At 51.9% G+C, this 14,097-nt stretch overlaps 1 long non-coding RNA gene across 1 annotated transcript in view; it reads right to left on the bottom strand.

Annotated features, from left to right (window-relative positions):
• The window catches only part of LOC142045874 (uncharacterized), a 230,983-nt gene extending 221,994 nt beyond the window's left edge, over nt 1–8,989 (bottom strand). Inside the window, exon 1 of the long non-coding RNA XR_012654783.1 lies at nt 8,969–8,989. This is a non-coding gene — a long non-coding RNA (uncharacterized LOC142045874). The remainder of the gene's footprint in view (nt 1–8,968) is intronic.
• Nucleotides 8,990–14,097: the final 5,108 nt, after the last annotated feature.

The following is a 14,097-nucleotide window of genomic DNA, read 5'->3' as shown; positions in this document are numbered from 1 at the left end:
CTCGCCCTGCTACCTGTCCCCTGACTGCCCTGACCCCATCCACCACCATCCCGTCAGACCCCTGGAACTCCCACACCTACCCAATACCCCCTGTTCCCCGTCCCCTGACCGCTCCCCCAGAACCTTTGCCCCTTCCAACCGCTCCCTGACCCTTATCCAAGCCCTCTTCCCAGCCCCGGCCCAGCCCTCTTACCATGCTGCTCAGGGCAGTGTATATGGATGTCGCGAGACCCACTGGAGCTCGCAGCCACATCCCCTTACCATGCCGCTCAAAGCAGCAGGAGCTGCAGAGCTGCCCAGAGTGCTGGCACCGGCGGTGTGGCATACTGGGGCTCTGCAAGGGGGGGAAGGGAAGTGGGGGAGAGGCTGGGGGAGCCTCCTCCGCTGGCAGCTCAGGTGGGCCGGACAGGACAGTCCTGCGGGCCGGATGTGGCCAGTAGACTGGAGTTTGCCAACCCGCCGGCCCCTTTAATAACTGGTTCTACACCAGTTTCTAAACCAGTGCGAACCGGCTCCAGCTCACCACTGGCCTGACACACTAATGCACTAATTACTGGTAATAATAGGAACAAAGGCCAGGACAAGCAGTGCACAAGAACCGGAAGACAAGTCTGGCTGGACTAACTCAGCCCTCCCAGAACAAATGCAAAGAAAAAACACGAGCAGGTAATTTATCACTTAAAAGCCATATACGGCTCTTATTAGCCCTAACCCACCTCGGGCACGGCTCAGGGCTAGCACCTCTGCTTGGGAACAGCATCTCCGGGAGGTCAGAACTCTGCAAGAGGAAAGAGGGAGGGCAAAGCATTAGTGAATTTTAAAATTACAGCAAAAATACAGGCAGCGCCATCTCCGCCATGTGGCTCCCAGTAGGAATCAGTATAGAAAAAATTCAGCATTCAAAAATCATGAGTTAGGCCCCCCAAAATCATGAGATTTTTTTAAAGAGAATCAGTGTTAGATTCTCTTTGTTTGCCTTCTGGTTTTGAGCCTTTAGGAATCACATTTTCAAGCTTTCCTCACAGCCAAGTGAGCTAGCAACTTGCTTTAAAGGAGGGGTGGGGGAGGGGCTGAGATTCTGATGTATTCACGTGACTCCTGGAGCTGGGGATTTAAGGAAAACACCAAATATTATGCAGTGTTAAAAAAAACAGAAAGAAAATGACAGAGCTGTGCAGTGTTGTTGATCCAGAGGATCGGTGCTACAGACCCAGCTTTGGAACAGTCTCTAGGAGGAACCGTTCAGTGGGCTAGACCACCTCCCACAGGGGTCTCACTCTTCCTCCAGGGCAGGGCCCCCTGCCTGACCACCTCCTAGACTGGACTTCTGGGGCTCCACTGGGAGCTCTGTGCAACGAGTCCCACTGAGCCAGACTCCCGTGGAGACTTGTGCACTGTGCAGGGATTAACACCCCTCAGCCAGCGCTGTCACATCAGTCGGGTTTAGTCAGCAGCTGGAGCTCAGCATAGGAAGCCCCGGGTTAGCCCAGAGACCTGAAGATGAAAGCGCAGCCCATCCTGGTCAGTCCAGCCCAGGGCCCAGCCAGGGGAACAGTGAACCCGCCGTTCAGGCTTCCATCTCAGACCTAGTCTACACTAGCAAATTAGCTCCGTTTAAACTACATCGGTCAGAGATGTGAAAAATCCACGTCCCACAGTAGTGTTGTTAAGCCGAGCTAAGTCCCCATATAGACAGTGCTAGGTAGGAAGAATTGTAAGTACTGACATACCCCCAGGGCAAGTCTACACTACAAACTTGCACCGATTGAACTGTCAGCAGGGGGTAGTGCGGGACGGCCTCTGAAAGGCAGCACCAGTCAATGTAAGCAACACAGTGTTGACACTGAGAGCTTGTCTACACTGGCAATTAACACCCCCCTCCGAGTGCAGCAAGTTGCAGTGCTGTAAAGCACCAGTGTAGGGAGCTGCGCCCTTTGCTGAGGTGGGGTTTTTAGAGTGCTGGGAGAGCTCTCCCAGCGCTGCACCACAACCACACAAGGCACTTTAAAGCGCTGCCGCGGCAGCCAGTGTAGACTAGCCCTGACACTGCATCAACCTCACTACATCGACCTAAGTGCTGCACCTCTCACAGAGTTGGAATTAAGTTGGTGTAGTGGGGGTGTTACATGGCGGGAGCTTCATTTTAGGGCATGTCTACACAATGAAATTAGGTCGATTTTATAGAATTCGATCTTTAGCAACCGATTTTATACAGTCAATTGTGCATGTTCCCACCAAGCACATTAGGTCGGCGGAGTCCATCCTCAATACCATGGCTAGCACTGACTCACAGAGTGGTGCACTGTGGGTAGCTATCCCACAGTCCCCCTGCCCCTTGGAATTCTGGGTTAAGCTCCCAATGCCTGATGGGGCAAAAACACTGTCGCGGGTGGGTTCGGGTACATGTCGTCAGTTTCCCCGCCCTCCCTCCTTGAAAGCAACGGCAAACAATCGTGTTACACCTTTTTTCCTGGGTTACCCCTGCAGACGCCATAGCACGGCAAGCATGGAGCCCGCTCAGCTGCACACTGCTTTTGTGAGCATTGTAAACACCTCACGCACTATTCTGTGCAGAGCCTAGCTAGGAGCTGGCGGCATGAGGAAGATTGTGAGGAGGACATGGACACAGATGTTCCTGAAACCATGGGATGTAGCGACTGGGATATCATGGCGGCATTGGGGCATGTTGATACAGTGGAACACTTATTCTGGGGCTGGCAAACAAGCACAGACTGGTGGGACCGCATAGTGTTGCGGGTCTGGGATGATTCCCAGTGGCTGTGAAACTTTCGCATGCATAAGGCCACTTTCATGGAACTTTGTGACTTGCTGTCCCCCGCCCTGAAGCACAGGAATACCAAGTTAAGACCTGCCCTGGTGGGGGAGATGGGAAGGACAAGGCCACATTGCTTATTCTAGCCACACTACAAATCAAAGTTGTTTGAATGACACCCATCTGTTGCTTGGGCCATCCTCTGGAGTTGAGTGGGTGGGTGCCTGGAGCACCCCCCCACACACACACATATACACACATTCTTGGGCATCTGGGTGAGGAGGCTATGGAACTTGGCGAGGAGGGTAGGCAGTTACACAATGGATGCAGTGGGGGTCTGTACTCTAGTTGCCTTTCCTGCAGCTCCACTGGATGCCTCATTATGTCCGTTTGCTTCCCCATTAGCCTCAGCATCTCCTCCTGCGTGTTCCGATCACACTCACTGTATGCCTTCCTGGGCTCTGCCACTGAATGCCTCCATGCATTCAGCTGTGCCCTATCAGTGCGGGAGGACTGCAGGAGCTCTGAAAACGTCATCACGAGTGCGTTTTTTCTAATCTGCGATAACCCCAGGGACGGAGTTGATACGGAGAGCACAGAAACATTTGCAGCTGCAGAGGGGGAACAAGGGAGAGTAGAATTTAAGATGATACATTTCTGAGAACAAAAAGGAGACCCTTTCACAGTGAATCAAGCAATTCACAGCAGACAGCACATGTTTTAGGTACAAAGTCGCATTTTGCCTTTTGTATTGAGCGCCTGCTGGTATGGTGACCTTCACACATGGCTGGGCAACAGAGTTCAGTTTCCAGGCAGCCATGGTAAGCCAAAGGGTACGTGGGGTTGGCTTCTGCATTCATAACATGCGGGAATGGTTTTAAACTGCAGCACCCTCCTTTCTCATAGCAACCAATGCCACTTGGTTTTGCCGTTTAAAAGGAGGGGCTGCGGGTTTCTGGGTGGATGTGCAGCACACCTCTCCCTCCACCCTCCCCTGCATGGCTGTTCTCCAGCATGATCCCTTTTAGCCAAGCACAAACAGCCCAGCATGCCCAGGGTTTAATGTGCTGGGGATCACCAAACAGAGGACATTACTGTTCTCTTAGAAAACTTTCCCTATTTCAACCAGGTGAGCATGAATGGTATCATCTCCTGAGGCTGACACAGAAAGATAAAGATCAAATGTTGCATGAATGCGATCAAAACCCAGGACCATTCGCTGTCATGTGTTGTGCTGCAATGATTCCAGTCCACTTGCTACTGGCTTGGCATGGTAAAGTGTCCTACCATGGAGGACGAAATAAGGCAGCCCTCCCCAGAAAACTTCTGCAAAGGCTTTCAGAGTACTTCCAGGACAGCTTCATGGAGATGTCCATGGAGAATTCCCGCTCCATCCCCAGACATGTTAACAGACTTTTCCAGTGGCTGTACTGGCCACAAATGCATCCCAGTTCTTCAGGGCAAATCAAACATTAAACACAATTGCTTTTAACCCCTATAGTGTAGTTACAAATGGGCACTCACCAGAGATACCTTCTCCATCTTCAGGTCCAGGAACAATTCACTCTGGGAGGGTATTGGCTCCAGGGTGATGAAAAGGTCCTGGCTGCCGGGGAGAACAGATTCTCTGCTTGTCTGCTGCACATTCTCCTCCTCATCATCCACAAAATCCTCATCTGTATTGCGTGAGACTCCACCCTTGCGGGTGTCCATGGACAGTGGTGAGGTAGTGGTAGGGTCCCCCCTGTGGCAAATTGCTGGCATTATTATGATGGGTCCCACACTTTCTCCTCTTGTGGGGGTTCAGGGTGCCATTTCTCACCCCTGAACTGGGGTATCAACTGTCCCACTAGTGTTCCAGAAAAGGGGAGTGAAGAGGGAGGGACCCTGGCCCACCCTCTACTCTGGGTCCCAGCCCAAGAGCCCTAGGGATAGCGGTGAACCACTTGAACTAGCAATTCCTTCCCCTGAGCTACTTCCATCTCCAGCCCTTCAGCTTGTGGGGTTTCCTAACCTCTCTCCACTTGTGTCTGTAGAGTCCCTCTGCTCTGCACAGCCAGGTTTCCCTTTACCTAGGGTCTTGGTCTTCTGGCTCTGCACAGCACTTCTCCAAACTGCTCTCCGCTCCAACACAAACCACTCTGCTTCAACTCCTCCAACTGTCTGATTGAAGCGGCGGGGCGGGGGGGGGGCTTATCAGGTGACTGGCTTCAGGTGCTCTAATTGGCTTAATTGGTTTCAGGTGCTCGAATTAATCTGTAGCAGCCTCTCTTCCCTGTACAGGGAGTAAGGGTCTCATCATCCTGGGGCTTATGTATCTCCCATCGATCACTCTCCTGCTGCCCTCTGCTGTGCTATATCACACCCCCTAGAATGGCACGCAGCTGATCAGAAAAGCATCATGTCTGGGGCTCTGAAAATAAAGGCCCTGGGTTCATTTCCCCATGACTGCCAGTGCCTGTGCTGAAGGAGGAATCTTCTGCAATATTTTTATGAATTCTACTTCAGCACAGGCACTAGCAGTCACGGGGAAATGAACCCAGGACCTTTATTCTCAGGTTTCCAGCACTCTGGCTAAAAAGGATCAACGCTGTTCGTATTAGGCTCTCACCTTTTCCCGTGGACCAGCCACTACAAGGGACAACACGCTTGGCCAGAGAGAAACATCCACTCGACTGAACTCAAAGGATTGAGTTGAACTGCACTGAACTCCTTCCCACCCGCCTCCACCTTGCCGTCTTCCCTCTTTCACAAACCCTCTGGCCCCCCTCCACAGACAGCACCTCCTTCCGAGCTGTAGTTGCTGGTCCAGCTGTCAGTGGAGGGGTGCTTGGGGGCATTAGCCTCTTTGCTAATTTGCTTGGCTGGCATGTGCTCAGCCATGGCCGACACAGCTCTGAACATAGGTGCTGTGCACCATTGCTTGAGGCCACAGCCCCACCCTGCCTGTAGGGGCACACCCCTCCTTTGAGACTGGCCTTCATAAAGCACCTGGAGATCTGTAGGTGGAAAGCTATAGAATCATAGAATATCAGGGCTGGAAGGGACCTCAGGAGTTATCTAGTCCAACCCCCTGCTCAAAGCAGGACCAATCCCCAACTAAATCATCCCAGCCAGGGCTTTGTCAAGCCTGACCTTAAAAACGTCTAAGGAAGGAGATTCCACTACCTCCTTAGGGAAGCCATTCCAGTGCTTCACCGCCCTCCTAGTGAAATAGTTTTTCCTAATATCCAACCTAAACCTCCCCCACTGCAACTTGAGACCATTGCTCCTTGTTCTGTCATCGGGTACCACTGAGAACAGTCTAGCTCCATCCTCTTTTCTATGGAAACCCCCCTTCAGGTAGTTGAAGGCAGCTATCAAATCCCGCCTCACTTTTCTCTTCTGCAGACTAAACAATCCCAGTTCCCTCAGCCTCTCCTTGTAAGTCATGTGCCCCAGCCCCCATATCATTTTTGTTGCCCTCCGCTGGACTCTTTCCAATTTGTCTACATCCTTTCTGTAGTGGGGGGACCAAAACTGGATGCAGTGCTCTAGGTGTGGCCTCACCAGTGCTGAATATAGGGGAATAATCACTTCCCTCCATCTGCAGGCAGCGCCCCTACTTATACAGCCCAATATGCCTTTGGGCTTCTTGGTAACAAGGGCGCACTGCTGACTCATATCCAGCTTCTCATCCACTGCAATCCCCAGGGCCTTTTCTGCAGAACTGCCGCAGGGTTGGCTGCCTCCCAAGTGCCCCCTCATGGCTAACAGTTGCTATGCAGTGCTCTGCCCTGTTGTCTCCTTCACAGGAGCCCTTACGCAAACTCAACAGCCCAAAGGAAGTTCAAGCAGTCCCCATGTGGGGTCCAACTCATTAATTCTTCGAGTACACAGAGGCCCTCTTGAACCTAGTTCAATGTCTCTCTCCCCTTAGCCAGGGAGTTCCCAGCCCTCTTTCCCAGAGCTGGGCAGACTGCAAAGTTTCTGCAAGAGCTACTCTCCTTCCTTCTGTCTCCAGCCTGTGTCTCAGAGCTCTGCTACTGCAGCCTCCTGCTGCTCTTTATAGGGACTGAGCTACTCTCCTTTAGGAAGCAGTCTGGGCTAGCCCTAGGCACTCCAGCCATTAAGGGATGAGCTACCCTGTTACAGGGATAAGTTGTATATTTTCTGTAGTGCTCACTCATGCCGGATGAAATTCACCCCTGTTCAGAGAGGACTTAGTCTGCACAAGGGTTCATTCCATTTTTGGCGTGCAATTAGCCACCCACCCACACTTCCTGCTTGTGCCATGGAATAACCACAGCCCAGGGAACATGAGCGCCTCCAAGCTCGAAAGCCCCTACTGCTTTATACAGCATGTCACTCAGTGCTGGAATTGTATGTGATCTCAGCCCTTGAACCAGTCATGCCTATACCTGGTCCACAGGTTTCCTGTATTGTTCTGGCACTGGTCCAGTGCTTAGTATATCAAGTCTTGGACCTCAATCAAAGGTAATTTTCAAAGCCTGATAAGGAAAGGAATCCACATTACCCTCCCTTAGCTCCTCTCACATGCTTCATAGCACTTACATGGTAAGTGAGGCAAAAGCCAAGGATAAACACATGACCAATTGTGCCAGCTGGATGGCTCCGCCTCCTGAGGTGAGGGAAATGCTCTACTTCCATTGCACTAGGCTCTGCGGCTATTGCACATCCAGTATGTCCATGGGGTGGCATTTCAGCTGGCAGGTCTTGCATAGCGGCAGATCCACCATTCATGCCCCCATCAATCTCCTGAGTTCTGCTGCCCCAAACTCCCCCAGAACTGCCATGGAAGAAGCATGCTCATCCTCCCGCTGGGTGCAGATTTTCTGCCTTTTCCCCTCCTCATTTCAAAGGAATGGCACTGTTCCTGCTGCCAGTTGGGCTTTAAATCCCCACACAATGGGTAGCCTGTGTTCCTCTGGTGTTCTGCTGTGCCCAGAGGAGCAGAGTCTAAGCAGTATAGGCCAGTGGCGTGCATTGTGGCTGTGCTGGGAGGACCCAGGCCAGTGACTGAGCCTGCAATAGAACCACCCTTCCTCAGTCCTATTCCAGTCACTCTCCTCTAGCAGATGCTGTTTGCTACATCCCTCCTGAGAAACATCTGGTTTAATTACTACTTGAGCTGCATCTACTCACAGAGGAAGGCGATGGGGTGTTTGGCTCAGTGCCACTGCAGCTGGCTCAAGGTAAACAGACTTGCTTCAATACACCGGCTCTCCTGTGTGCCAGTAATGTCCTTGGAGAGATGCCTCTGGTGTGAAAGGAGCAGAGATGGAACCAGAGCAAGATTCTACTCTCCATGAGGCTTTTGAAAGAGGCAAGGCCCTTGACACGAGTCTAGCACCTACGAGGCTGGCTTGGTTTGTCTGGTGCCACCCACCCTGCATCTGTAGTTAATACCTAATGAGTCAGCGGAAGGCAAACCACTAATTCATCCTTCCAGTGCCCCTAGGGATTGTGCAACAAGCAGCTGCAGGGGAAAGATTTCTGATTTTCCTTTCTGGCCTTGGCTGATAAGCAATTTATTTCCTAGACCAGGAGCTTTCATTCTCCTTATCTCCGCTTGCACAACTGCCACACCTAAAAACAATAAATGTAACCCACATGTGGAGAACGTGGGACATACCGGCATTCATTTCTCAGCGTTACCCTGCACAGCTAGCCAAAGCCTGGGGCCCTGCCAGCTGTTTCTGTTAAGATGAGAAATTGACGATGGGGCCGGTTTCTTTGATGCAATTCTGTCTCTCTTACAAAGAATGTACCAAGTCCTGTTCCCCTGAGCACAGGAGGAACCAAGCAACAGGAGACAGTTTCTTTGCTCACAGTTTCAAGCTTTTTTCAGCAAGCCCTCTGCCCAAAAGATCCCTCTCTAACTTCTTATTAGGGTCATGCTTTCTGTGCATGTTCAGCTGTGTCTGGCTTTCTGCTATCACTCTTGTGCTTCTTCCCTTCTCACACACACAGACACTACTGAGGCAATGCCATCTGCACACAGACTCAGGTGTGCCTTTGTTCTGGGCAGTGACTTGCCTGTGTTTTGGGTTGAGGCCCATGTTGTTTCTTACATTTGTCCCAAACGAAGGGGGCCCTACACTCAGGGGCGGCTCTAGACATTTCGCTGCCCCAAGCACAGCGGCATGCCGCGGGGGTGCTCTGCCGGTCGCCGGTCCCGCAGCTCTGATGGACGTCCCGCAGGCATGCCTGTGGAGGGTCAGCTGGTCCCGCGACTTCGGTGGACCTCCTGCAGGCGTGTCTGCGGAGGATCCACTGGTCTCACGGCTCCATCGAAGCCACAGGACCAGCAGACCCTCTGCAGGTATGCCACCGAAGGCTGCCTGCCTGCCGCCCTCCCGGTGACCAGCAGAGCGCCCCCCCATGGCATGCCACCCCAAGCACGCGCTTGGCATGCTGGAGCCTGGAGCTGCCCCTGCCTACACACACAAATTTCAGTGACATTTTGCCAGCCCACAGCAATATATCTCTGGGATTTGGTGTTTCTTGTAGCGCTGGCTAAAGAGAACAGAGTGAAGTCGGACCTAGTTAGCTTTGGTCAGCAGGTACCAAGACAGTGGCTGTTGACAGCCCCAGCTGCAGACACTCTAACTGACACTGTAGGGCCGTGCTCTTCGCTCTTTTTGAAGTGGAGCCACTTTGGCAAAAAACCTTCAGTGTGAGAGCCACACCAGCTACTAAATTAACCAAGTGCGTACAACTCCTTAACGATGTAATGTTACAGAGCCACTCGTGTAACTAAAACAGGCTACTTGTACAGTAAAACAATTTATACAATAATAACCAGGAGAATATATGGAATTAAAAAGGCACCTCTGCGAATAAACATTTTAAGAGCAGAAGAATGCAAAACTTACTTTAAAAACTGGATGAGCGGAAGTGTGCCTGTTCCTCCTTGACTTTGTTCACGCAGTATTCATAATCTGTCATCGCAAGCCCAGTAAGGCAGGCCAAATGTTCGTTGGTCAATTTGTTCCTCTGTTTTCTTTTCGTTTTTCTGACAGGAGTGAGGGCTCTAGGGTGGAGCTGGGGATGAGGGGTTTGGGAGGGAGCTAAGGGCTGGGAAGAGGGTTGGGATGCGGGGAGGGGGTGAGGGCACTGGCTGGGGGTGTGGGCTCTGGGGTGGGTCAAGGGATGAGGAGTTTGGGGTGCAGGCTACCCCAGGGCTGGGGCCAGAGGACTGCCCCCAGCCATCTCCCCACCAGCAGCAGCTAGGTCTGGGGAAGGTGTTTGTCTCTTCCTGCCGGCAGGCAGCACATAGCTCTGGGGGAGGGGCCCCTCTCTTCCCTCTGGCAGCAGGAAGCTCCGGGGCCAGGGGAGAGGCCCACAGAGCCCTGCATGCCCCAACTTGCTCCCCTCCCCAGTTCCCACTCTCCCCCCACCTCTCTCCTCTCCAAGTCCCTGCTGCGGGGCTCTTTAGAGCTGCTGCACAGCTATTTCTAACCTGCTGTGTGGCCACACAGCTTAGAGGGAAGGTAGCGAGCCGCACTTTGGGTCCATGGGAGCTGCCATGGCTTGCCAGCCCTGCACTGATATAGACACTCATTCCTCTAACCACTAACGTAGGGGCAGGAATCTGACTGGTCCTATGGTGAGCGGGGGAAGAGTCCAGCTTGAAACCTTGGCCTTTTAGGCAAGAACTGTCATAAACAAAGAGCTGGAAATCAGTTAAAAGCCGAGACTCTGACTGGAGGACCAGAGATTGAGAGGCACTGACTGCAGCTGCAGCCAGCTCAGTACTGTGGGGACGTGACTGAGATAAAGTGGGGGTTACCTAAACTTGCGAGGGGAGGCCAATGCACAGGGATGAGAATGAGTGTACAGACCCTTTGTTGTTTTAACCCATTTCCTCCCTGTTGTATTCCTCGGGATAAATAAATTGGACTTGGTTTGGAACAAGTTCTTTCTCCGGCACTGTACTTTCATACTGGTCATGGTCAGTCAGAGGGAAATCTAAGCAGGAGCCAAAACCCAGGTGGAACTGATGAGTTACTAGGATAGCGAACAAGTGTTCTTTGACCTGGAAGCCCTGTGTGCAAGGGAGAGATTGCGGGATTCCACCCTAAGAGAAGTACAGGCGTGGACCCGTCATTTGGCAAGGGGATTGCATGAGAGGTCAAAGACACAGCTTGTCCTCAAGTGTAACAACTGCTTATAAAATTATATAGCCCTGGTGTTTGCTTGCATGATCTCTGGCTGTAAATTTCCACCAAGGGAATAATATGCAACATGGCCCATTGTTTATCTTGGTCCTGCTTCTCCTGCCCTCTAATCAAACACACTCCCACCTTGATCAGATGTCAGGGCACAGAATAAACAGGAGGGACTCATCAGCATTTTCATATGTGGAATAACTTAGTCGATTCCCCTTTAACGCTGTTCCTTCCCAGAGTGTAGAATCATAGGGCCAGATTGTCGGCTATGACATTCCTAGAGCAGGGATTGGGTGGGGCTGGGAAAGATAGCCTTAAAACACCTTTGCACTTCGCCTCGTCTGGGACCTCCCCCACCATGTAAATTGGAGAAATCTCAGTGTTTTTCTAATTTATGGTCCCGCGTGCTGCAAACCAGAGAACACCTATAGTGCAGTGCATTCTGGCCACACCCCTCCTACGCAGCAGAGCAGCTCTTTCACCAGTCAGCGAGGTAGTCCCAGGACGTGTTATTGCCCTGGTTCAGAGCCTCTGGATAGACAGTCACTAGGCCATTGTGTTTGGGTCCCACATGCTGGGCCCATGTGCTTTAAGGTTTCCTGAGTCTGAGCAGAATCCAGGCTCTGGATTCTTAGGCACACATTTGGATGCAGATTCTCTTTCTAGCACCCCCTTTGAAGAGCTAAGACCCCAGAGTTCAATTGCCTGGGTCCTGAAACCTCTTCTGGCTCCCCCAAACTCCCCAGTTGCTTAAGCAAACCCTCCCAGAGCTCCAGCCTGGGGGACACTCTGGCTCATGGTTCACTGCTTCAGGAACACATGCTAGGTGAAGCAAACAGATGCAGGCTTTGCAGAGAGTAACTATAAGTGATCACTAGTTTAGACAGCACAAGAGATATACAGATCCATACAAAATAAGAAACACCTGTACCCCCATTCTCTGCTTCTGCTTCCTCATCATTCTGAGCATTCTTGAGGGGTTGGTAAGAATCAGGGAGCCCCACTCCTGCATATGACGTCTCCAAATCATGGAGTCTCTCTCTGACCTCTGCTGTCAGTTTCCTTCAGCTTGGCTGGGCCTATAGACTTCCTCCTACGCGCCTCCTTTTGTTTCCCCTTCTCTCTCCCTCCCTCCATGTTTTTAAAGGGATGGCCCAACACTTCAGCCTCTGAGGAAATTCCACTGCTCCAGAAACCCCTTCCTGCAGACCACCTGGCGTAACTGGATCCTTCCCACTCAGGCATCCCCATTCTCCTGCCAGAGCAGAGTCATTACAATATTCACGACTCCGTTTGTTTGTTCTGTGGCCTCTCCAGGCAGCAGGGTGTGTGGCAGGTGATAGGGCCCTGGTCAACCCATGGCTGGTTAATACTCAGAGAGGGCTGGAGCTGGACACAGAGTTCATAAAATGTATCAGAATTCATAAGGTGTCATGTCTATAGAAAGATCATCATAGGACGCCATTTCCACCCATGCTGAGGCCTTTGCAGGCTGCCAGTGTAAGTGAGCTGTAGGCCGTACGTCGGCAATCTCTTCTCACTGTGTCCCTCACCCATTCTCCTAACCCTCTTTGGACTCTTTTACCATGGCCGCCCATCGTGTGGCATCCGAGCACCGTGTGCAATTAGGAAATTAACATTTTTGCAGCATCGCCAACCCCAAGAACTCAAAAATCAGGAGTGGACCCCTCCATCCCACCCAGCTCATCAGACTGACTTAAAATCAGGAGATCTGAAAAATACTGAATTCCAGGTACTTTCCTTGCTTGTCTGTGGTGAAGTGCTGGGGGGGAGGAGCGGGTGTGTCAGGGTTTCAGGTTTTTCTCCACAACCAGCAGGGCTAGAAATGTTTTTCTTTATGAAGTGAAAGCTGGTATTTTCAGGTAATCAGATGGCTCCAGGGGATGGTGCTGTACATAGGTGCTAGAATGAGGGATGCTGAGGGTGGGGGGCTGCTGCACCCTCTGGCCTGAAGTGGTTTTCATTATATAGTTTATAGTTTGGTTCAATGGCTCTCAGCACCCCCACTATACACGTTGTTCCAGCATCCTTGAGGCTCTAAGGGATATCTTAAGAATTGGCTACATTGTTTCTGGACATTTTTGATCTTACCTAAAAGACAAGACAACCACAACTGGACAGATCACAGGCAGGAATGGTGCATCTGGCAGGGGATGTCTCCCTCCAGCCTCCACATCTCAAAGAAGTTCCCAAGTCTCTGACCCTTTTTGACCATGTGCTCCAGCTGGGCGATTCTAGAACCTCTCCCCAGCCAGGCTTCTGTGCAGAGAGTCCATTGTTACAGGGGCTGGGCTGGTAGCCCCTGGTAAAGCACCAGTGTAGACAGTGCACCAGCACTGGGAGCTGCACCCCTCATGGAGGCGGGTTTTTTACAGCCTGCTCTCCCAGCGCTCGGCCGCGACCACACAAGCCACTCCTCGCTGTTGCACATCCTGGGCTTAGAGGCATGGGGCTGTGTGAAGCAGGATCTGTCCCTGAGGCAGAGCAGAAATGTAACAACTAATCAGGCAGGCTGCTACTGTTCCCATTGTTAGTGAATTGTTCCCATTCTTAGGGCATGGCTACACTTGCAAATGTAGAGCACTTTGAGTTAAACCCGCCTTCAGAGAGCGCAGTAGGGAAAGCACTGCAGTCTGTCCACACTGACAGCTGCCAGCGCACTGGCGTGGCTACATTAGCAGCTCTTGCAACAGCCACAGAGAGAAGTGCATTGTGGTAGCTACTCCAGCATGCAAGTGGATGGGGGGTGGGGGTGGGGTGGAGTGTGACAGGGAGTGTGTTATGTGTATGTGGAGGGAGAGAGAGTGGGTTTTGGGGGGCTGAGAGCATGTCAGCCTGCTGTCTTGTAAATTCAGACAGCAGCAGATCCCTCCTCTCCCCACCACTCTCTCTCACACAGCATTCCACAGTAACGGTTGCATGCCGGCTGTCAGAAACAGAGCTTTGAAAGGGCATTTCCGCATTCCTACTGGAGTTCAAAACAATGACAAGAGTGGCCACTTGACTTAAGGGGATTATGGGACGTTTCCGGGGGCCGATCAGAGCACAGTAATGCAACAGCTCGTTCACATTGACGTACGGGTATTGGAGCCAAGGTGCAGCAAACGTTATTCCTCTCACCAAGGTGGA

The sequence above is a fragment of the Chelonoidis abingdonii genome, chromosome 23 (assembly GCF_003597395.2).
Source record: "Chelonoidis abingdonii isolate Lonesome George chromosome 23, CheloAbing_2.0, whole genome shotgun sequence".
In the NCBI taxonomy this organism is placed as follows: Eukaryota; Metazoa; Chordata; order Testudines; family Testudinidae; genus Chelonoidis; species Chelonoidis abingdonii.
This window is presented reverse-complemented; position numbering and strand designations above follow the sequence as displayed.